Below are 25490 nucleotides of genomic sequence, written 5' to 3'. Positions count from 1 at the left end.
TTTGGTTTATTTACTCATAGACAATGTGATATGTAGTTAATTTCTAAAGGAGCATCCATCACTTAACCCTAGTCGAGATGGAATAAATCCAACATATTGTCCATATTGGTCTGGATATTTGTCTCTAAAAGTCCAAACGAAGCAGCTTGGTATGATTCGCCTCACACCAATACCAAGGCATCTATGATGCCACAGGATGAATTGACGGCATGCAGCATGACGCTTGCCCTTGTTGTAATCTTCCTGTGGCAAAGCAAGCACATCTTGCCTATACATCTGAACAATTTGGAGGACCAATTCATCCATAACAAGAAGATTGAAATCCTGTAAAAATATTTATATAAATATTATTTGAGTATCTCGTGCCCCATGATCTGCAATTATCACGTTATTTGAAACAGAAACTTCACTGCTACCACAAATTATACGTACTTGGAAATTCCTTTGTCTCTCCTGACGAGCCTGAGCTGCTAAATATCCTCTATGGAGTCCTCGTCTGCCTGAGTGACATATCTTGTTCCTCTTCCGGGTGGCTTCCTCTCCCTTTCCCCTTGTCTCTTCCAGTTCCACGTCGCACTAGGTTGAGCTGGAGTCGCTGTCCTATTTCTGTTCTTTTCTTGGTCTTTAACTTCTTACTGGACTTTCACAAGGACTTGCCTACACAATTTAAGATCTGGGTGTGAATGGATTACTCAGTAATTTACTGCTTATAAATTCCATACAATAAATGATTTATCAGCTGTTTACTAATTTCAACGGCTGTGAAATACAAAAAATAAATATTTTGCTGATCATATATCTGATGCTTACTAAAAGAAAAGTAAAATTATTAATTTTCGTACATAATATATCGATTCGTTATACTGAATGCGAACGAGACCAAACAAGCGACGAAGTTTTATTTAATCCCCTAAGGTGCCCCATATTTCCCCTATATATAGATCGTACATACACATTCAAGAGCTATAGTAAAGATATTGTAAACGACAGACGTTTTACACTTATAACCAATGATAGCATTTAAAGCTGCTTGGTCCGATTTTAAATCAAATTTTATGCACGCCTTTAAACAATGGTTATGCTTAGTATATGTATAATAATTGACATTGCAGTAGTTTTACCCGTCAATTATTCCAAATTTCAATGAAGAAAAATACGTTCAAAATTTGCTAACAAAACAAACGACATTAAAAGGTACCGCGTTAGTTCGCCTCATGTTAAAATTTCACCCCTGACGAAGAGACGGGTATGGTTGTATTACGAATTTGACATCGCTTTAAATAAAGGTCGAAATGATCAGACAAATTACAAATAAACATGTATACGTTTTGTTCGCCAATATTTCCAAAGTCTGCTTTCTTTACAATCGATGCATAGCATGCGGGTTAAATAACCCCAATCATTCGGGAGACGAAACCAAGCGGTTTCCTTTTCCAAACATTCCCGTGATGCATTTTGGTTTGTTTTTTCGTTTGCCCAAAGAGAAATTATTTGTATTTACTTTGAATATTTCTAACTTTGAAAGGAGACTGATTCTGCTGGTGTAAATAGGAAAAAGTCCATAACTTTCTAAAATAAATGATTTGTATGAAAAAAAAATTGATACTGTAATTACAAAAAAATCGGACCAAGCAGCTTTAAAACCTTTACCTTTTAAACGTGCATTATATGAGAGATATCCAAATTCGATTTATAAAGCATTCATAACAACTAAACAACCTACCTCTTCTTCCATCTTCATTTCCTGCGGACATGCGCAATGAAAATGTTTACGCACTTCCTTCATCAATATTAATGAGAATGTGTCGAAATCCTTAATGCAAATTACGCTTGATTTCTTTGTTATTTCAATGATGTATTTTGCAAAACTTTGTGGAATGTATCATTTATACCTCTCAACATTTTCCCCATTCGTAAGATCGTTCTTTAATGCGAATCAAATCGAATTTTTGGATGGATAGCTTTAATATTTGATTTTTTTGGTGACAGTTTTTTGACGGAATTATCCAGATTCAAAAGTTTCAATGTTTTCTCTTATTTTTAAAGAGCAGGTTCCAATAAGGGCCAAAAGTGGTGCCTAATATATGAATGCTTGGTTGGTAAACAAGACGAACAATGAATCTTTCACACATTATACAATTTACAAACTCTTTATGTAACGTAAAAATTAAAAAAAAATTTTTAATTAAATCCGGAGAATTAAATTTGTCACGCTTTTCTTTTTAAGCATTGACAGCATACAAAGTCAATATTTCCGGTGATTAGTTGCATCCTCTCTTCGGTGATTCGGGTGAATTTTTTTACCAGCTGGGCGATGTGAACGCAAGGTATTGCTTTGATATTGATTTTTTTCACCATTAACTTATACATGTGTTGAATGTTTATAATTAAGGTCTTCCGTTTCCAACGGAAGACCTTATTGTTTTTCTTAGGTTTCTTTTTCCCTATAATTAAGGTCTTCCGTTTCCAACGGAAGACCTTATTGTTTTTCTTAGGTTTCTTTTTCCCTATTATTATTATTTTTTTTTTCTTATCGATTTTTTTAAATTTTAAAGGATATTGACAATCGTATACATTATCGAAATGGGAGTGTTTGAGGAAGAATTCTGAAATTTCATTGATATTTTAAACGTATCGTTTAAAAATCGGACGGAAGACCTACTCGTTACTCGTAACGAGATCGTATCTAGTTAGGGTCTTCCGTCTTCAGCGGAAGACCCTTCTATTATTCTATTGTTAGGGTTTTCCGTTTTTCAACGGAAAACCCTTCTGTTATTCTACTGTTTCTTATTATTATTTTTTTTTTTATCCGCAAATTTTGTGTAGGCCATTTCTCGTACATTTGTTGTCTGATTGTTATGAAACTTTCAGGGTATGTAGACAATGTTAATATCTCGAGACGTTTTTTTCAAATTTTTAAAATTCACTTCCGGTTATGAGTTATTGCCCTTTAATTGAAAATTGGGGGGTCTTTTGTCCAGAGTTGATCTCGGGAACTACAAAAGATAGTTGCATGAAATTTAGCAGAATTGTTGGTAACATTTTATAGTTTTGCTGGCATGAAAAGTTTGGCAAAATGTTTTTTAGTTTTTAAGCTATTTGCCGGTAAAGTATAAGGTTTTGGGGGGTCTGAAATTTTGTTGTTCTTTGTATAATAACCTTTAAACTAAAAATATTTTGTTAATACATATAGAGCAAAAGTTGTTTAGAATAACGAGAGCTTTCATTTAAAATTAAGAAAAAAGGGCTGGCCCCTATAATTAGGGGTCAGCAGCTCATACACGTATTTTTCTGATAGCAAAAATCGTTATCATTTTATGAAAAAAAATTAATTCAGTTATTGTTAATATATTAGATAATGTCATTTGGTGTCAAATTTAAAAAGTTCTGTGCCCATTTTTTTTCAAATTTCATAAAACAAATATGTGTGAATCGTACATGAACGAGTTAATTTGTCTACATAGACACACAAGCGAACAAATGCCGTTTTAAGGCCCAGGCATTTACTGCATTACATTGTGTTGCGTCTTAGATAAATTGTTGTGATTCAATTTCATTTTTTTTTCATCTAGGCTATATCATTTATGAATTCAACTACTTATTTAACACGTTCTAATCGGCCACGCAGAACAAATGTTTGCAATGTTTGTCGCGGACCCGCGAATGTAAACAGTAACGAACGGCATTGTAGAAAAGAGAGAGCGTAATGCAGAAGATAAGTTGTGCATTTTTCGGTGTACACATGCATTTTCAAGTTACTGTGAAACATATGAACATGCACAGGGAACAATACTACATATTTGTATAAGGAGGGATATATTCTCGTGTGAATCGTTTACGAGGAAATTCTGACAGCCACACTTCTGTCGACCATGTCGACGGATGTGTATGTTTCCATTGATCAGCCGTTGATAAGCTACGAGTAATAAAGGGGAAAAGATGGACATTAAAGTGTGTGATCTATTCGGATGTTACTGAAGAAGGTGAGGCTTTTTATTCCTTTTAAAGTTTCTTGTCTATAGTGGTTAAAATGTCAGCATGTTAACTTAGTCTATAGATGTACATGTAAGTACGTGCACACTGTCACTGATGTATGTTATTTTTCTAGTCCAGACAATATAAATCCTTTTAACAGAATTGAATCCCAAATGTTGTACCTTTCACTTGTTTTTTTCTCCTTTTTACCAGAATTTTGTGTAAATTACAATTCAATTTATTGACAAAATCCACATGTGGCGAAAGTCATACATACAGTATACAAATATACATGTAGTTGGTACTGTACATAGATTTTCTTATGATATGTCCATCGCGTATGAATTTACAAATATATCTTGATGATTTAACATCTGCTGGGTTAAGAATTTTATAAGAATTACAGAGTTAGATGTTTTGTTATGGTGTGGGTGTTTGTTTACTAACGTGTACTTTTTACATTGTTTACTGGATGTTTAGACTTGCTCGAGGTTCATTGGTGACTGGAAAGGATGACCGAATTTATCTATTTAAAAAAAAATCAGATTGTGAATTTTCAACTCAAAATTCAAAGCAGGGTCTAATTAGAAACATATGTCATTGATCATATTCTTGTGCGGAAGACTCCAAATGTAGACATAAATACCCTGTAGACATACATGTAACATCAAGTAAATAAAATTGTATACTTCAGACTTCAGAGTTAAAACATGACTAAAAAGTCTTTAATATTTTTATGATGCCGATCAATGTATCATTAGAGAGGTTTAGCAGACCAACGGGTACCCGGTACATGTACTTGTACATGTAGTTTACAAGTTAGAACTATGCGTACCACTCTACCAGTTCACATAATTTTTCTTGTTTAGCAGTTTTGATGTGTACTTGAATTGTCCTTGTTAATGTTTAAAATGTAATTTTTCATTTATATTCTCTTTTTTTAATCTGACTACTGGCAGTACTGGCATGCCAGCAGTTCTTGTCGAGGACCATTTCTCGCTGGTGCAATGTTACATCATATTTTCGTATAAAATTTTATGTGTTGATAAAATGACGTAACAATGCACTGATGAAAAATGGTACTCAACGATAACTGATCGCACGCCAATATTGATTAATTACAGACAAAAACTGAAGGTTGCAAGTGTTATTTTTTATTGAACACCATTGTTTAAAATAACTTTTTATATATGTGACGGTCAGACCGGTTTAAATACCAGTGTTCAGTTGGTAGAGCACCTGACTAGAGATTCAGGGGGCCCAGGTTTAATTCCTGGTTTGGTCCTTCATTATTTCTCCCATCCTGTTACAATATTAAGGCTTGGACGTTTCTGTACTTAGCCGATTCGGTACATATAACTATACATGAGATGCGATACGATACATATCACGATACATTGCAACTAAATGAAAACATGAATAAGGGTTAAAAATTTATTCAATCTGTCGATGTATTACCGCATGTCCAAAGTTATTTTGATATATTTAAAATGAGCGTTGCACAATTTACAAATTACTTAAGTCTCATATACACTACTTTTTCATTAACAAGTAATCCAAAAGTTGTCCACACTCCAGATTTAGCTTCCTACAGGTTTGACAACTTTACGAGGTTTTCCGCCATCTTTGTACTTTCATATTAAGCGCGCAGACTAAAAAATAGCCGATATATGAAGCTCAGATATTTTTGGAAAATAAAACAAAGTCCGCATAGGTATCGTAATGTATTAATGGTAAATGTAACAATCCAAATATCGTCAAAATAAATACCATGATGCACCGGTGCATCGGTGGATCGTTCCATCCCCATACAATACTGGTGTTGTAACCAACCCCTGGAACTGACAGGTTAACTCCTGCCAGGGGAAGAGCCAGGGGTGATCTTTGAGGGTGAAGATCATTTAAGGGGGGGGATGTGATGGTCAGACTGGTTTGAATACCGGTGCCAGATACATGTAGCTCAGTTGGTAGAGCACTTGACTAGAGATTCAGAGGGCAAGGTTCGAATCCCAGTCTGTTCTGTCATTATTTCTCCCATCTTGTACATATATATCAGATCTATTCAAGTCAGTGTCAGCTACATTATGCATACACAATTTTACCCGCTCCTAAACCACAAACTTTCTTATTAGTGGATTCAGCTTACTGCTGATTGGCTGCTGTTGCAGCAGACTTATAATATATGCACGCACAAAACACAATGAACTTATCAGAGAATGAAAAATTCATCGAGTTACTTTCAACTGTTGGAATTTGGGTATTTTTTAAAAATGTATACTTGTGGCAAAACATATGATTATGTGGTACATACAGCTGTAGCTTTATGAAGAAAATTTTGGTTAGACCATATATACCTATCATGCAAGTAAATGATATTTACAAAAAACTTGCAATTTATGGCGCACGAAATATACGCTACTTTTATAAAGATTGACATACATGTAATGTAACACATTCTGTGAAAAATAATCTATTAAAAATTCTTCATTAAGTTTACTCATACATGTTTTATGCTTATTACACATAGTATTGTTTTTAAAAAATGTAATTTAAAAGAAAAGAAACCAAAACCCTCGCCAAATTTATTTGCAAAAAAAAAAAACCGGTAGAATTGATAAAACATGGTATACCAGAAGGAAATACATGTACTTTGAGCTAATTATTATTTTTTTTTTATTTCAGCTCAAAACAGCCTCTTGTTACCACATGGCTTTTACCGGTACCTGTTGATTCTTGTGGGTCAGCTCCTGAGATTAACCTGTCACCTCTATCCACATGCATATTCCTTGTGTTCTACAGACTATTTACCGGTAATTCAAATTAAATCCGATAATGCATGAACAATAATGGAACTTGAAGAAAGCATCATGCCATGTTGTGGTTTGTGTTTGATAAGAAATTATGAAAACAAAATTAAGGCTGTTTAAAGAAATTCATAATTGCTGTGAAAATTTGTTTTTCAATAAAAGTATGCAATTATGTTTCCTTTATTTTTTATTTCATAAAGATATTTAGATGTGTTTACATAATTGAAAAATCCCCCCCCCTCCCCTCTATTTAATTGTCTGCATTAAGATTACATGTAGGATATGTAAATGTACATTTGACTTTGAAATAACATCTGCTATGATAATTACTTTTGAAATGAACAAGAAACAACCTATTTCTACCTTTCTAAGGTATATATGCAGAAAAAAAGTAGAAAAACATGTCAAATTTGAACATTTTTCATGGAAATCAACTCTGTCTCCAGCTACCTGGGTGTTTGAAGTTTATTTTAATTTAAGGCAGATGTCTAACTTGTTGGTTGTATCTTACTATTTTAGCATGGTTAGAAGGAGACTAGAAATCAAAATAGAATAGATATTCACTAAATATGATTGTTAGCTTACTTTTTTTCATAAAAACAAGAAATCACAAGCAGGACAGCTGTCTATTTGTTAATTAAAATGGTGTAAATCATAAAATAAACAAATAATTAGGATCAAATTTTAGAATCATTGATGATTGTTTTCAAATATGTGTGAGAAATGACTCAAGGAAATTGCCATAAGTTTCATAAAATTAGGTTAAACATTTTTAACCATGACTTTTTATGAAAATCAAAAGATGGGGGGGGGGGGGGGGTATACATGTAAGGATATTTCTAAGTGATGTGAAGCTTTTATCATGATTATATAATGTAGATGCATGTTGTATTGAATAAGGTTTCTTTTCAAAGGTGGTTGAACAACAATTGACCTCTAAAAGGTCAGGTAAAGAAGTTTTACTATGGAGAACCCTGTAAATCTGTGTTTATTAATGGAAATTGGAAATGGGGGGTTCACTTAAATGGCCATATTTTTATTAAACCTCAATGGAATTTGCAATATGTAGTATTCTTTTTCTCAGAATTGCATTAGCTTTCTTATTCTAAGACAAACCGTCTTTTCATAAAATGTTAGTGTACTAATTGCAGTTAAAGGTACATGTACAAGGAATAGTTTCGGATAAAGAACCGTCAATATTTTTGTAAAATTGATAGTGACTGTACGTGAAGATTTACCAGTGTTGCGTAGATTCGTGAAATGAATTTTAATGTTTATCAATAGTTAATGGGATGTCTCTTGTTGGAATTGGTAAGGCCTAAAAAAAAAATAGTGTGTTTAGGGTAACACTGATGAAAAAATTAGGTTAGGTAGGTGGGGATTTTTTTTTATTTTATCTATTTTTTTTTTGGCCTGAATCCTAAGAATGTTTGTTTGTTTCATATTTAAAAACATATTTTTTATTGGAAATAAGATGAAATTCACAGTCGGATAAAATCAGGCATCTAAAAATGGTAGGATCGGGCCATTTTTGTAGGTTAGGTCGGGTTACCCGAAACCCACAACTTTTTTTTTTTTAGGCCTAAGCAATATTAAGGCCCCTAATTTTAAGTACATGAGAAGCAGTAATAAATTGTGAAACTTGCGGCTTTGACTGTTGTGTTGCCTTTACACAGTGAAATTGAAGGTTACAAACTGGAGGTTATATAACATGAAATGGAGGTGGATGGGATATTATATGCCTATTTAGTATGTACTGGGTATGAGGACAATAGCAAGTTTATTGTCCCCCAAGACAGCAACTATTTCATGAGGCAAAGCCAAGGGAAATAGTTGCTGAGGGGTGGGACAATAAACTTGCTATTGTCCAGATAGTCAGTTAATTGGTATATTATTGTACCGAAAAAAACTTTATTTGTCAGCGATGCAGAATTTCTTGATGATAAACAAATTAGAGTTATCAAACTTTGTATTTAATGCGGTGATCTAATTAGGTCAGAGGTGTTCCGAGTTTAAAAAGGAGGGAAATCAAATTCTGCTGATGAATGGTTTTGATGACTATTCACCATGGGCAGATAGCATGGATACTATTTCAAATTAGATAGAAAGCAAGTTTGTGTAGGCTTCTAGTGATCAGTTTGTCCGTCTGTCCATCCGAGATCGCTTGACCGGAGCATAGCTTCTCTCCCCTTGGCCCAATCTTGCTCATACCTCATCCACAGGGTTCCTTTGGGTTAAGGATGTGCTGTGACCTTGAACCATGTTGTTAGGTATAAGGTTAAGGTCATAGTAGAATTACATATATAACATCCTTGTCTTGGGCATATCTTCTCTCCCTTTGGTCCAATCTGGCTAATACTCACAGACTGTCTCTATCGTTAATCGATGTGCAGTGACCTTGCATGAAATTTCTAGGTAAAGGGTGAAATATCATATCGGATCATGCAAAAATCCTTTTTTCAGAGCATATATACTTTCTACTAACCCCTATAGGGCTCAGACTTCACATAAGCAGAGCTTTTGAGTAAAGGGTGTGTAGTGACCTTGAACCTATTTTCAAGGTAAACTGTGAAGGTCATAGCAGAATTATATTTAAAAAATCCTTGTCTGGAGTACATCTTCTCTCCCTTTGCTCCAATCAGGCTCATACTTCACCCACATGATGCCTTTGATCAAAGGATATGCAATGACCTCGAATGATATTTGTAGATCAAGTGTCAAGGTCATATCAGATCACAGAAAAATCCATATTTTAAGAGCATATATATACTCTCCTTTTAGCCCCTAATTGGCTAATATTTTGCCTAAACAGAGCTTATTGGTTAATGGCGTGCAGTGACCTTGAACCATGTCAATGTGAAGGTCATAGCAGATCTTAATAAAATTAGTTTTAGACAGTAGATTATTTCCCGGATATGCTTAATCTTGGTCAGATTCAACAAAAATGCCTATATGTTAGGGGCAATGAAACAGCTAAATGCCAGCTGGAAAAATTTCAAGTTATAGGTCAAGGTCAAAGCAAAATTCTCTAAAATAACATCAGCGGGGCCCTTTGAAATGTTCACCATCAATAGTAATTTTAAATAAAAATATTCACAGAGGAATAATAAAATTAAGTAAACTATACATCGATAAGTTTCTGACAATTGATGATGCAACAAGCACATAGTACGAAAGGTCAACCCTTTGAAAAGCAGTGTAGAGGAAATGTTGCTCAGAATTATGTTTTAAACAAAATTGATTTTTTACGGACATTTTAATTTTGCATTCTGGGTTAAGAAATTAGATGTTAGTTCCAGGTAAAGTTAACTTTTACCTAAAATGAAGTCAAATTTGTTAAGTCGTACTTAAAACCATTCGGATTTTGTTAAGTCATACCAAGAATCATTCGATTTTTAAAAACTTTTTTGTACCTAAGTTACTTTTGTCATTAGATTAAGAACACTGCTTCTTAGAGGTACTTCTAGCATTACTTTCGACATTAGCGGAAAACCCACTCGTTGCTTTGCAACGAGCTTTGCTCTAGTTTCTTTTTCTCTTTTCTTATTATTCTTTTTTTTTCTTACCGATTTATTTCAAAGACTGAAATAGTGTCTAATGGTCATTAATCATCTTTATGTCAAAGAGCGCCGAAGTTCGCCCGAGCTTGAAAATTAAGATTAAAAAGGCGTCGTGATTTTTCTTGGTTTTCTTTGAATATCTCTTTTCTCGAAAGCATTTTGTTAAAACAAGTAGAACAAAAAAACTTAATTAAATCAAGAGCTTTCATTTGAGATCAAGAAAAAGGGGCTGACCCTTCAAATTAGGGGCTGAGGGGGCTCTAAAGTCTTTTAATGATAACTTTTTACCGTGAAATATTTTGTGATGCATTATAGAAGCAATTATGTTTATTCTAAGTTCGTTAACCTAATCATGGAAATCATTTACTCCTATGTTTCGTAATTAGGGATTTTAAGGGGCCAGAAGTCCAAAACTTTGATGCTCAATATCTCAAAATGAAGAAACATTTGGATAAGCAATATTGAACAAAAGATGCTCAAAATATTGAGCTTAACAATCTGAAACCATAATTTCTTTGTTATGCGGTCCCTAAAAGGAGTTACAGAGTCGGCCCCTAAAACGACCCTCTCCAGATATCTCGAGAACGGTACAAAATTTGTAAACACTTTTTGAACAAAATGTGTTTGAATTGACAAGAGCTTTCATTTGAAATCATGAAAAAGGGGCTGGCCCTTCAAATTAGGGGCTGAGGGGGCTCTAAGGTCTTTTAATGATAACTTTTTACCGTGAAATATTTTGTGATGCGTTTTAGAAGCAATTATGTTAATCTTAGGTCATTATCCTAATCATGGCAATCATTTACTCATATGTAACGTAATTAGGGATTTTAAGAGGCCAGAAGTCCAGAACTTTGATGCTCAATATCTCAATATGAAGAAACATTTGGATAAGCAATATTGAACAAAAGGTGCTCAAAATATTGAGCTTAACAATGTACAACCATATATTGTTTTTATTTGGATCCTAAAAGGAGTTTTAGGACCGGATATCGAAACAAACGGTAACCAATTTATAAATACTTATAAGTGGTACAAAAAAATAACTTTTGACTAAAAATGAATGAAAAGGAGCTGATCCCTCAAATAAGGGACACCAAAGGGATAGATAGTCTTTCACCCATTACTCATAGATCCCGCCTCCTTTTCCGGATACGTTTCGTCGATGAAGGTCAAGAGTAAGGTCATTCCATATTCTAAAAATCGGACGGAAGACCTTCTCGTTGCTCGCAACGAGATCGTTTCTAGTTTACTGTAGTAATTTTTGGGAAATCCATGTCTAAGTTCTTGAAAAGGAGGTTGATTGGGGGCGGGGGAGGGGGGGGGGTGGTGGTGTGATGGCGGTGGTGGTGAAACACACTTATTGTTGATAAGTTTATCCATTGTTCAACAAACAATAATTGAATAAATAAAACATAGCTTCAAAGATTAGACGGGATACTACTGTAGTCATTGTATGACAGTTAAAACAGCAACTGGCAACTGTGGTGGTGGGATGGCGGTGGTGGTGAAACACACTTATTGTTGATAAGTTTGTCCATTGTCGATTGCGGGGGGGGGGGGGGGGTGGGGGTGGTGAAACACACTTATTGTTGATAAGTTTTTCCATTGTTCAACAAACAATAATTGAATAAAAAAAAACATAGCTTCAAAGATTAAACCAGATACTACTGTAGTCATTGTATGACAGTTAAAACAGCAACTGGCAACTGTGGTGGTGGGATGGCGGTGGTGGTGAAACACACTTATTGTTGATAAGTTTGTCCATTGTCGATTGCGGGGGGGGGGGGGGGGGTGGGGGTGGTGAAACACACTTATTGTTGATAAGTTTTTCCATTGTTCAACAAACAATAATTGAATAAAAAAAAACATAGCTTCAAAGATTAAACCAGATACTACTGTAGTCATTGTATGACAGTTAAAACAGCAACTGGCAACTGTGGTGGTGGGATGGCGGTGGTGGTGAAACACACTTATTGTTGATAAGTTTGTCCATTGTCGTCCATTGTTCAACAAACAATAATTGAATAAAAAAAAAACATAGCTTCAAAGATTAAACCAGATACTACTGTAGTCATTGTATGACAGTTAAAACAGCAACTGGCAACTGTATAATAGCTTCTGTATTCAGAATGAATTTAATGTTTTTATTACATGTTAAGCTGAATGTTTTTTGTTTAAAAATCTAAATGAAACTTTATTATTCTTGTTTAAGATAAATGGAACAGACATAAAGTACAGCCAAGTAAAAGGAACAAGTTCATCGCAAGAAGAAGAATTTTAATGCTACCACTGTCCAGAACTACCAAGTCTGCTGTAACAATGATGTGATCGTATGTGAGTGCTTCACCGGCTTGGACAATGCTCGAAAATCCCCCAAAAAGGCCTATTTCCATAAACTACGACTAGGGTTACATCAACAACAGCCAAGGGCACTTCTTATTGATTCAAATGCACACATCTCTACGACTTGACTATAAACCTCTGCAGAACAAGACATTTTAGCTGTAAAGTATTCTCATTTCAAAAAACCTATAAACTATAAAAGTTCTTTTTTTATGTGATCAAATACCAGTATATTACAATGTCTGTCTGTAAGCTGGAATCTTAGAAAATCACATGGTTTTGACTTATTAAATGATTGATTAGACCTTGCAGATATTAACTTTCATTTTCCTAAATAATTTGTTTTACCGGTACATTTATTTGCAAATATTGCATAAAATATTAGACTCCAGGTAACATATCCTCCCACCTCCAAGTTAATAAGTGTTGGCTACTTTTTTTTCCATTTTCTTTGTTTAAACATTTATTGATAACTTAGTTTTTATTTGCAGCATTATATGAAAAAGTAAGAATCCAATCTTATATGTAAAAACACATTTGGAGATGAATGCATGGGTCATAGAAATCATAAGATACACCAAACAATATTCAATTATGTCGTATATGAAAATATATAAAGACAACATATACCCCATGTATTACAATTTTTATATAACACAATTACTTGCAAGAAAAGTTGTTTCCATGTGGATTTTATTTTAATCTGTGTTATGTAACTAATATTGGAATTAGCTTTTATATCATAAGTAAAATGCTGGTATTTATGAGAATTGTAAGGTGAATGATCTGTGTGATAGTTTGTATTTGATAAATTCATTCTACAAAAAGCAAGTAAATGTACATGTAGTAATACTTGTTTTACTTCATGTCTTTGATTTAAAAATATTAATATAATAGGTAAAGTAGTGAAATGTAGGAAGGTAAACCGTGTGTAAAGAAGAATATTCATCAGGAATGAAGTGTGTTGCAATCAGTTATTTTGTAAATCGCATTCATATTTTTAAAAAAGTAAGATTGTTTTTGCATTTTTAAAGGGAAATTTGAGAGGCAATTAAGGTACTTCACTACACCCAGACTTATACTTTTTAAGACACTACGTCACAAGATGGAGAATTAAATGTTTTGTTAAACTGTTTGTATCAATCGATTCAGATGTGTATCTTCATAGCTCAGTGGTTAAAGTATCAGGCTTGTGAACCGCAGGTCATGAGTTCGAATCCACCTGGGGCTTTTGTTTATGCTTAATGAATGACATTTTTGAAAATACCATTTTTTATCTAAAATTGCACATTTTTTCGCCTATTTGATATATATATATACCTCTTATCCATCATGCTTTCTATCATTATCAAGTAATTTTCTGCTGATTTGAGAAACCATTTCAAGGTGTAGTGAGGCACCTTAATCAAAAAGAAAACAATTACAAATGTAAAGATTTTTATGAGAGTTGTTTTTTTATTTTTTAAATAAAAGTCCCTAATAAGGGAATTGCCATATAGATGTTTCTCCATTATTGTATATTGGTTGTATTTTATTTATAAGTGGAAACAATTTCAGTTTTTTGAACAAAATACATTTGGAACTATTTGAAATTGTTTTGTTTTTACATAAAGTAGAAACCTTGCTGAGCTTTTGTGAAAGCAAACATATAAAAAGTTTCAGTAAGTTTCCGTCGCGGACACCCTTTGTAAACAATATGTATCCCAATTGTATATGGATGTTGAAACTATGTAGAAACTTCAAGTTTCAGTAAGTTTCCGTCGTGGAAACCCTTTGCAAACAATATGTATCCCAAACGTATCTGGAGATTGCAACTATGCAGAAACTTCAAGTTTCAGTAAGTTTCCGTTGCGGAAACCATTTGGATTCGTGGACAGCGTAAGTTTCAGCACTGCGGAAACTTAATGAAACTTGAAGGTTCCGTGCTAAAACCTGTCGGGAACTTAAAGTAACCTTAAGTTTCCAAAGGGTTTCCGCAGCGCTGAAACCAGATAGTTCATCCAGTGAAATCTAGTTGAATAGCCAGCAACGAAATAGACAGGCGAACTTATAACATGCATTACAATGTGTACTAAAAAATGTTATGAGCAGATATTTCAATGAATTTCTTTTTTTTCATCAACCACTTTGAAAGTTTTTCCTTTGCCTGTTGTAAATTGCAAAGGGTAATTCTCAGTGTTTGTATTTATGGAATCATTCTCTTCCATTTTATTATTTTGGTCAGTACTATTTGTATTACATGTATCATAGATCCTTTAAGACATATATGTTTAACGTTAGAACGATACCCATATGCTGAGTTCATTCTTTGACACATATGCCACACTTGAGTATTAACTACTCTCTTTCGAACACCTCTCCGCCATCTTGAAAGGATTTGAAACCCCGGAAACCGCACTCGAATGTGGTTTTAGGTTTCCTGGAAACTTGTTTCAGTTTAAAGCCAATAAATACAAACACTAGTTTTAGTTTAAAACTAGCTCAAAACCAGTTTTGCAAATAAATGAAAAGTTTGCAAAACCGAACTAAAACCTAAAGTAGTTTTTGATCAATAAATTCGCCCTTAATAAAATTTCGGACTCTATTAAAACCATGAAAACTAACTCAAACGGACATCTAGAGTTGGAAACCCTTGATCCAAGCTTTTGGGTCTATTGCAGGAGGTGCATCTCGTATTGGTTATAGAATAAATGATACAGTCAACAGGCGATTCCACTGGGTAGTATTCATTTCTGCATACAAAAGTGTTAAAATGATTTCACGACATACGAAAATTGAGAACTCAATTCCAGTTTAATATTAGTTGATAAAACTGGTGAAATAACGTAACGATTCATGCACGGGTATTATCTTCACATCACCGAATACTGCGACATTATGTGTTTCGTCGATCTCATCAAAAGTTTGCAATTTTGCTCGTTGTTTAAAGAGATCATTTTGCTGTAGGTCACTCCTTTTGTTCTTCCTGAAATACGGTTGAAAAGTGACTCGAGCTCTCCAAAACATTTTGATTCTTTAGCTACTAGTATTACTTTAGAAGGAGGATTTACGTGAGCTGTATGGTTCAGCTCTATCATCGAATTTAGAAAATCTTTCATGCATGAGTTGTTGAAGCATAAGGAATGACATTATAACATCAAGTGCCTCATAGATGCATGTTCGCATCAATCGTTTCAATTTGTTCCGGATCTCGCTTATTAGAATTGTAGTGTTCATAAATTCCGTTGGTCTATCCTACAACAAGTTAAAAGCTGTCAATGTGACAGCAAACCAGGATTTCTGTTATGTAAACTGTATCCATAATCCATGTAAACCCTTATCCAGTGAAATGGAATACCCTACATGTATATGCAACATTTTGCCAAAAAATGACTAAGTTCAAAAGCTGCTATTTTTTTCATAAATTATCGGAAATCAAAATCGTAGCACTATGCACACCTCCGATATATGTACAATTGATCTGCAAAAGAACAACTTCCTATCTTGAGAACTGTGGGAGGAGTTATCCGTGCAATGAGGGTATCCTATATGCAATATTTTGCCAAAAAATGACTAAGTTCAAAAGCTGGTATTTTTTCGATAAATTATTGGAAATCAAAATCCTAGCAATATGCACAGCTCTGATATATGAACAATTGATCTGCAAAAGAACAACTTCCTATCTTGAAAACTGTAGGAGGAGTTATCCGTACAATGAGGGTTCCCTATATGCAATATTTTGCCAAAAAATGACTAAGTTCAAAAGCTGGTATGTTTTCGATAAATTATCGGACATCAAAATCCTAGCTATATGCACACCTCTGATATATGTACAATTGATCTGCAAAAGAACAACTTCCTATCTTGAAAACTGTAGGAGGAGTTATCCGTACAATAAGGGTACCCTTTTGGCAGCCGTCCGCCCGCCCATCCGCCCGCCCGCCATTTTCACCATTTTAATAACCGGATTTTTCCGTTGGAAAACCCGGTTAAAAACTCCTCCTTGCGTTAAATACTGCGTCAATTTTCTTCTTATCCTCGGCATTTTGAAATTTTAACCTATCAAACACACGGAGTACATCAGACCCCCATACACGTTAGGAATGTCGCGTACTGCAACTAGTCATCCTTCTCATGTAATCCCGTGGCTACTTTGTAATTTTCCTCAAACTGATTTAAAGTGTTCCAGTTATTCGCCAAATCACCTTTCATATCTAATGCTCTATTGAACTGAGCTAAACAATTTGTGGTCTTTTGTTGTCACCCACTGTGTGAATGGCACACAAACAATATTTATTAAATGCACAATAATGTTCGTTAAGATAGTACTACAGTACTTTTTTCCGGAGACATTGACAGTCACTCAAGCTTTGTACTCACGTTTGACACCATTGGGTATCTTAAACGATAACATGCTACAGACTCAGTCAGTTGGCTGACATCTTCGCTATCCATGGGTTTCTAATCCGCTCTATCGATCCCTTGGCCCCATCATGCTATCATTCTGATTGGGGTTTACTAATGTGGATCCCATTTTGGAACTGCAAGGCCACAAGTCAGTAAAGTAATGGACATCTCTTTGATCATACAGGAAGCAGAATAGAGGCCCCAGCTCAAGAAAACATTCATGGTCATAATTTTTACTGACAGTTTACTAGATTCTTGTAATATTTCATTTAGCATTGTATAATCAGGCGATTAATTTAATGCTGTATGAATCACTGATTACATAACAAGCACGGTATAAATCCTCTTCCTGATTTAAAAAAAAAATCTTACAATGAAGTCATTTTAATCTTTTAGTTATCCCCTCGCGCAACTTGCGATATCCAAGATTATTAAGTATAATTTTCATATAAAATGATAAAGGTGGTCTCATACAGGTGATACGTCATAAAGGTGATGCCTCGTCTCGGTGAGCTTTGTAATCTATGATTACCTATGTTACGAGTTTTCTTATAAAAAAAGTTTGTCATATGTTTGTACGTTGGAAATCCGATCCTGTAAAATATACATGCATGTATACATGTTTATTTATTTTTAATTATTTTCAGATTAGTAGTTATTCGAGTCCTTTCAGACACACAAGCTCTACATCAAGCCCGGTTTGAAGAGGAAGAGGGAGAGTAAAAGGCAAGGGGAGATCAAGAGGAGCAGTGGGACGAGGAAGCTGGAGAGGAGGGGCACCAGTGAGTGGGAGAGAACGACACGGAGGAGATTAGGCTGTTGATGCTCTGGCAAGGAGACAAAGTAACCTGGAGGTAAATATCTTTCATCCCTGTGTTCTTTTTTCAAGACTCATATTGAAGATATCCAATAAAGAGAGGAGAGACCTGCTCTTCAGGACAGCAAGGCCACATCCAAAGTTGGTCCTTGACCTCGTCAGCACTCCACATGGTGAATACCACTCTCAGCCGGGAGGAAATTCGCCCAACTGGTGTACCTGCCAGAAGTGTAGGAAGATGCCGACAGAAGCAGAAAGACTTTGCTGCCGGAGACCGCCCTACAACTGCCAATCAGACTTGCCGGTACCAATTTATTTTTTGAAACATTTTCACAAAAAAAGTATTCTTATTTGCAACCCGTCCCTTCCTCTCTCTATAAGTAATTGAATATATAAAGTACAATTAACTTTATATATATTAGTTTTATATAATTTGACGATAAATACTCCTGTGCATAATTTAAGGATTTCCACCTCTTAGTGTTAGATGAACGTATGTTTCAGATGGCCCAGGGAAGATGTCCTCGCCCTTCCCGTTGATGAGGATTACAACCGCGGGAAAAAGATATGCTGCCTACAGACAGAAAATCCTGTGGCATCATGGTCGTCTAGCAGTTGGCGTTAGGAGGGCGATTCCCAGTTGCTGTGTTTGGGCCATCAGGTACAAATACCAAGACAGATTTGGGCAGTATATCACGTTAAAATAATGTTTAATTTAGTTTCAATGATGAAATGAAAAAATACTGCAGACAGTAAAGAAATAAGAGGGGTTGAAATAGGAGTTGGGTGTCATTTTTTAGTCTTTATGTCATACCAGTCTGTAGTATGTAATAGTTGATGGTCTAGTAAACAGGTTCCCTGTGTCTAATATATGATTTGGTGGGTTCACCTCTTTACAGGTTCCTTGTGTCTGACTGTATTGTTGATTGAGAGATCAAAGAGGGAATATATGCGGTATAGATTTCATTTTATCTCACTATTCTTATGTAGAACTGTTGCCCGAGAGCATAGGCCGAGAACAACATCGTTTTCTTACCAATGAACTGACAATATAACTTGCCCACATTCCTATTTGATGATTGATTTGTAAAACAAAAACATATCCTTGAGGTAATGTCAGGGCTGGGAAATTGTCCAAATTAACTGCCGGGGGACAGTCAAATAGTCAGCCAAGGTTAGGGGATTAGCAAAGCATGGGACATTTAAGCCAGTAGTTAATATAAATGACCTCATATATATATGATTTGGTGGGTTCACCTCTTCACAAGTTCCCTGTGTCTTACTGTACTGTTGATTAAGAGGTCAAAGAGGGAATATATGCGGTTTAGTATTCATTTTATGTAGATAAACTCTGTACTATTAGGGCACCTTAATCACTCAGGAGACCCAGTGCTATCACACGTTTGTCGTTGTGTGTCATTCATAGACATTATAAATCTCTTAAATGGGTATGAGGGCAGTAGTCATTGTATTTGTCCTGGGGTACGAACTGTTGCCTGAGAGCAAAGGCCTAGGTCAACATCAATTTCTTACCAAAGAACTGACAATATACCGATTGCCCACATTCCTATTTGATGATTGATTTGTTAAACAAGGAAAAACATATCCTTGTGGTAATGTCAGGGCTGGGAAACTGTCCAAATTAACTGCCGGGGGACAGTCAAATAGTCAGCCAAGGTTATGGTTTTAGCAAAGCATGGGTCATTTAAGCCAGTAGTTAATATAAATGACCATATATATATATATATGATTTGGTGGGTTCACCTCTTCACAAGTTCCCTGTGTCTGACTGTACTGTTGATTGAGAGATCAAAGAGGGAATATATGCGGTATAGTATTCATTTTATCTCACTATTCTTAGGTAAATATACTCTGTACTATTAGGGCACCTGAGTCACTCAGGAGAGTATATAATGTGTATCTGCGTAAATATTTATTTAACTTGTCTGTAATAATTCTTTTTTAATGCATCATTTTCGTATACAGAAAGAAATGTACTTATGATAGATTTTATATTTACTTTATACAAGAGTTGGATTTATATAATTAAACCCGCTTTTTTCCGAGTGATTTAATCTCGGGCTGAAATATTTGCGGCGATAGGCTAGGGTGTTCGGTAATGAAAACAATTTTAACATTGCAGAAAATTTATTGATCATTAAAGCTCATAATTTTAGGTGGAACAAAATTAACTGGTCATTCTTATACATTCTATAAATCATGCAGCGATGATTAACAACTCGGCAATTGTTACTAAAAAGAAATTCCACGTAAATCTTTATTCATTCGTGTTCTCTCTCAAATTCTGCCATTATCAGTTTGTTCGTAAATATCGTTTAAAGCGATCATACGCGTACGTTTATCATGAACATCGTTTATCCTTTCCTATCGTGTATCAATCCTATCATATCGTGCGTGTATACTGTTCTATCGTGCGTTAATCCTATCCTTTCGTGCGTGTATACTGTTCTATCGTGCGTTATTGCTATCCTATCGTGCGTGAATCCTATCCTATCGTTTATCTTGTAAAAAAATAACGTTGCGGGTACTGTAAGAAACAGCAGTGTTCAAACATGAATGGTGGGGTATTCATGTGGGAGTGGGACATATTTGAAGCACTATACACAATAACCATGCTCCCGAGTGACAGAACCACCTTAACGACCGGTATTTACAATGAAGAGAAGAGGATACGGTTAAAAAATGAGCAGCAGCCAGAATAGAAAATTTCCTTTTCTGGTGGAGAGTGGTTGCTACTGACAAATATCATTAACGATCAAGTCGACACACATCTTCTAAGATAGGTCCTTATAAATTAAAAGACAAACTTTCTTTACAAAACACGGTCCGCGAGTACAACCCTGAATTAGCTCCGCTGGGGTCCATGATATCCATGAAGCCGGCGTCATCCTTTAAAAATAGCCTGCACTGAAGTCGAGATTGCCTAGCCTCCTCTCCGTAATTCAACAAATTCTGTAGGTAAGCTTTATGAGCATATGTGGCGCCGCCGCTACTCGGGAACTGTTTCCCATTTGAGGATATGTCCACCTGACTAAAGAGACTGTGAAATCAAAGTACTGAAAGTACTGATAGGCGGAAGCATGATTGCAAGTTGTCAATGTAATAGCGTTATAACTATTTTCTTTTTAAGAATTAGTTTGATAACAGAAAACACTATTTTAATATGTTAATTAAGGTATATACATGTAGTAAATGTGGAAATACTCAATTACTGCACCACATTAGTCTGGATCATGCCTTGAATAAAGATTAGATAAGAAAAGCAATTTAAACATCAAAAAATTTACATTCGTTTAACAATTGATATTTATATGCAAGATGAAATTACAGGAATACATTTTCATTTATTATGCCGATTTATTAAAAATAGTCATTTTGACATCAAAGTGATGAAAGAGTATTATAGTATTAGAATTTAGTAAACTGAACTTCTGAGACTGCAGTATTATATTCTTTACAATAATGTTTCACCAAAATACAGAAGTTACATTTGTACATCACTTGATTACAGTATTTTACACAATCAAGTAATATGTGTGTCACTTTGCTCACCTGAGAAGCAATAGCCATTGAGAAATCAGCTTTATAGAATAATACACAAAATATAAGGACAATGTGTAGTAAAAAAGCTAATCAATAAAGAGATTTTGAAGTTTTCTTAATATATTCTCAAGTTTAACAGTAAACTAAAAGTAAAAGTGATTTCAAAGTCATTTATATGTGGAGAATTGCAGACTGCTAAATGATCCTCAGATTGCAGTTCATACATTTTGTTGACAAATGTTTAAAACTTAGAAAGAATGTATTTACTTACTGTACTGTACACCATACATATTTTACAAAGATCAAACATATATGCAAATGTTAAGAATCATAATACATGTACAATGTAAAAGCCAAGTAATTTATGGATAACTATAGATTACAGGTAATATTCAGGTAATATTCAATAATATACAAATAATGTGTCCTATACAATTGCTCCATGTTGCACTGTCAAATCACAGGTCTCTAGTATTGAAGACATTTGAACTTTTAACTTTTAAGTTTTTATTTTAATACTAATGGAATCTTCAAGAGAAATTCCCCCATTACAGAACATAGACTTCCAAAGAATCCCTTTATAGCTGCATGGCGTAATTGTGTTTTTGGAAAGCGTGTAATCCTAGAGTGTGCCATTTGTGGTAACAACAATTTCAATTCAGTGTTGTCTTGCATCCATTATACCAATGACAGCTGTCTTTTTCAGCAGGATATTCTAAAATGTGTTGATGAAAATGAATAATGGATATGTTATCAAGCAATATTTCATTACAATATACTTGACCTCCAATAAAGAAAACATGGATTTAAAAATAAAATTAATCTATAAAATATTTTGAATTTATATGTGTTTTACCTTAAATAATTTATTTTCAAAAAGTATACATGTATTTTGCAAATAAAGGATGAGATATATAAGAAGATTACACAATATGAATAATCAATATTTGTAAGGTTATTTCGATATATTACATACAAGTAATGGAAAACATAGTGATTGAACTGTAAATGAAAGTTTCTTTTTTTTCTCTCCAAAATTCTTCAGTTTATAATTGCATTTAGAACACGAATATTTACTATATTATTAAAGATATGACAACAAGATATCTCTGTGAGTCAATGCTCACTAGTGATACCCCTGCTCCGATGTGTATACAAAAAAGCATAGTTAACATTACATGTAAGGGAAGGTGACATCAAATATTTTGAAAAAAGAATCCTACTGTATGGCATGCCTTAACAAAGACTGAGTTGAAATTTCAAGCATCTGCAATTGTTGCAGAGATATCTTTGACTTTGTGTTATAGACAAACAGACACACAAGGGTAAAATAATATACCCCTCTCCTTCCGGCATGGGTATAACTAGATCATACTTAAACAAGAAAACCACGGGGAATATTGTAATTAAATTTAGTTGTATTTACTAACCTTGAAAATGGTGTTAAGGCCATTAAGATGAAGATTCTAGCATATTTAAGATGCCCTGCTTCAATTTAGAAGTTGCAAACGTGCAATGTTTGTTCCTCTTTAAAAGTGCTGAAGTGGGAAGTTATTATACACCGCGTTTACAGCATCTGTCTTTTTCTTTGTTTTGCTTGAATTTTGCTGTGCGCCCAAATTTAGCAACTCTCCCCTTCACCAGAAATGAAGAATGATGTTGGGCTCTCATTGTCTCCACTTGTCAGTTAATGTTAATCAGTTTCTTGACATTCATCTAAAAGAACATATTCATATAGAATAAATAGATATATGTTAGGTTATTATCTATAATCATTGTCATGTATGTAATCGAGTCTTTTTGAAATTGCAATTAATCATGAACATGGTAGATCAAAGATATACCGGTATATAGTCAATGTTCTCATGAATCGAAAATTTAAAAATAAAAAAAAAAGGATGCAGTCATCAAAATTATTATTATAAATTATTATTTAATTATTAAGTCATTAAATTATGAGCTAGGGAAATTTCCATAGGAAATTTTAGTCACTTTCATTATAGAGCAATGATGACGTAATTCTGAGATACAAGTAAATACAGTAGGTAAAAGGATAAATCATGTTAATTCTTTTTAAATGTTAAATTAAATATCTTTGTAATATTCTATCTGGAATATTTAATATATCAACCTATCAATTGCATCTTGTATGATACTTAAAAGCTGTATTTGAGATATTTTTAGAGAAAATCCATTTGCATTATTCATGAGTCATTTTAAAACCAAGCTGAATATTGTAATATTTTGTAAGCAAAAAATGAATGAACCCAGTATCGTACAGTGCAGTTCGTCACGTATTATAAAATCACCATATGAACTTATGAAAAGGAAATTTTATCTTCCGTTATATGCCATTCCATTGTGCTAAATTTTAATCTTTAAAGAAATCATATAGGCCTCGCCTTGTACAATATTCATAACTATAGACCGACATTTCAGAATTATCGATGAATGCCTAACACAAACAATATAAATTCTTTCATAAAATTTACGTACTTATCAGAGATTTCTCTGATTCTAACCCCCGCTTTTACACTGTGACATGTTTCCTCCGCATGTCCCAATATACAAGCTAGCGGGGATTAGAGTCAGAGGAATTTCGAATTAAGAAAGTACCAGCTCCTCGATCAAGAAAACGTTATCACCATTATTGTAACACGAAAATCTAAAATGATGAGGCAAACGTTTATACAATGAGAAATAACACATTAGTTTCCTAACTTACCTTACTATGTCGAAGATGGACAGTCACCAGTTGTTTTCAACGTGGGTTTGTTGACAAAAATTTTACACTGCATATGCAGTATTGTCTGAGATTACTACGCGAAACTTTGGTATGTTTACAAATAATTTACAGACATGGTATCATTCTTATAATCTTTTTTAAAATAGATTTATACACACCGTTGTTTTTTTTAAAAAAGCATTCATTACCCGTTTCCCTATCAATTTTTCCTTTTGTACTCATAAACACGCAATTTCAAATAGAACTATTTTTTCACTCGCAATTTCATCTACAGGCATCAGACTCCGTGCTTGTCCTTTGTTTATGTCGCATATTATTGCAAGGGTTATCGTTCGTTCCTGTACTATCAAAAACGTAAACTCATAGATCTACCACTAGCTATCTTTGCTAAAGGCATTTTCAGTATGGATAATTAAAAACGATGACGTAAAAATTTAGAGACATACCACAGTTCAATTATAAAAAAAACGTTGTTTAAACGGGGGTCGAACAGTTGGGGGGGGGGGGGGAGGGTTAGAGAGTTATATGCCCTTAGTTTAAATAACATCAGATAGAGCTACCATGAAAAAGGGCAGGAATTTGACCTTTGACGTAGAAGGTCATGAAAGCAATTGCAATAGGCGCTTCCGCCTAAAAATTATTCACAGGACCCACTTTTCCACTTTTCTACACCGTGACTGGTACCATCCGCCCTGAGGATGCGGGCTTTTACAAACAACAAACTGTTTTTTCAAGTCTAGGTAGTCCCCTGTCCCCGGTACAGTAATTTCTACGGGCCGTTTTCGCTTATTGGAGACACGGGTCTACATCGAACGCAGTTGTTCCTCCGGTTCTACAACAGATATTCATCAGAACAATACCTTTGATCTCGCTAAAGCTGTTGTAAAAAACCAAATGATTCTACCAAGACTTGGAAATTCAGTGGTGAATTGGACGGTTTATTACCTGGACAAACTGCCACCATACACACCGATAGAACAGTTTCAATAATCCAAACTAAATAAATAACCATAAACTACCTTTATATCAAAACTAGACTTTGACCCGTACGTGCACGGGTTGACATTGCATATCGGACATTTACGAAATAGATTCATCGACACACCGTATTACCGGTATATATTGACATTTACATAACAAAGCTATAAGCCTACAATAATGCTATTAGTTTCACTGCACTTTCCTTAGTTTGAAAAATCTAACTGCCTCGGGAAAGGCCCTCAACACAGTTAGAATGCCTTCCTTATACCCATAATGTAGCAGAAAAATGTAGAATCGCTCCGGAACGATTG

General features: G+C 34.5%; 1 long non-coding RNA gene and 1 pseudogene across 1 annotated transcript; one reads left to right on the top strand and one right to left on the bottom strand.

The window, feature by feature from the left end:
• The first annotated feature begins 17076 nt into the window (after window positions 1-17076).
• LOC128173899 (uncharacterized) lies at window positions 17077-18818 on the top strand (annotated as a pseudogene).
• A 2235-nt stretch (window positions 18819-21053) lies between these two features.
• On the bottom strand, window positions 21054-24582 carry LOC128172098 (uncharacterized). The gene is made up of 3 exons (XR_008242188.1): window positions 24178-24582; window positions 22883-23168; window positions 21054-22167 (listed from the first exon to the last, which is right to left on the bottom strand). It is a non-coding gene; the product is annotated as an uncharacterized LOC128172098 (long non-coding RNA).
• Window positions 24583-25490: the final 908 nt, after the last annotated feature.

The sequence above is a fragment of the Crassostrea angulata genome, chromosome 2, assembly GCF_025612915.1.
Source record: "Crassostrea angulata isolate pt1a10 chromosome 2, ASM2561291v2, whole genome shotgun sequence".
NCBI classification, from domain to species: domain Eukaryota; kingdom Metazoa; phylum Mollusca; class Bivalvia; order Ostreida; family Ostreidae; genus Magallana; species Magallana angulata.
The sequence above is the reverse complement of the archived record's forward strand: the minus strand, read 5'-3'. Positions and strand labels throughout refer to the sequence as shown.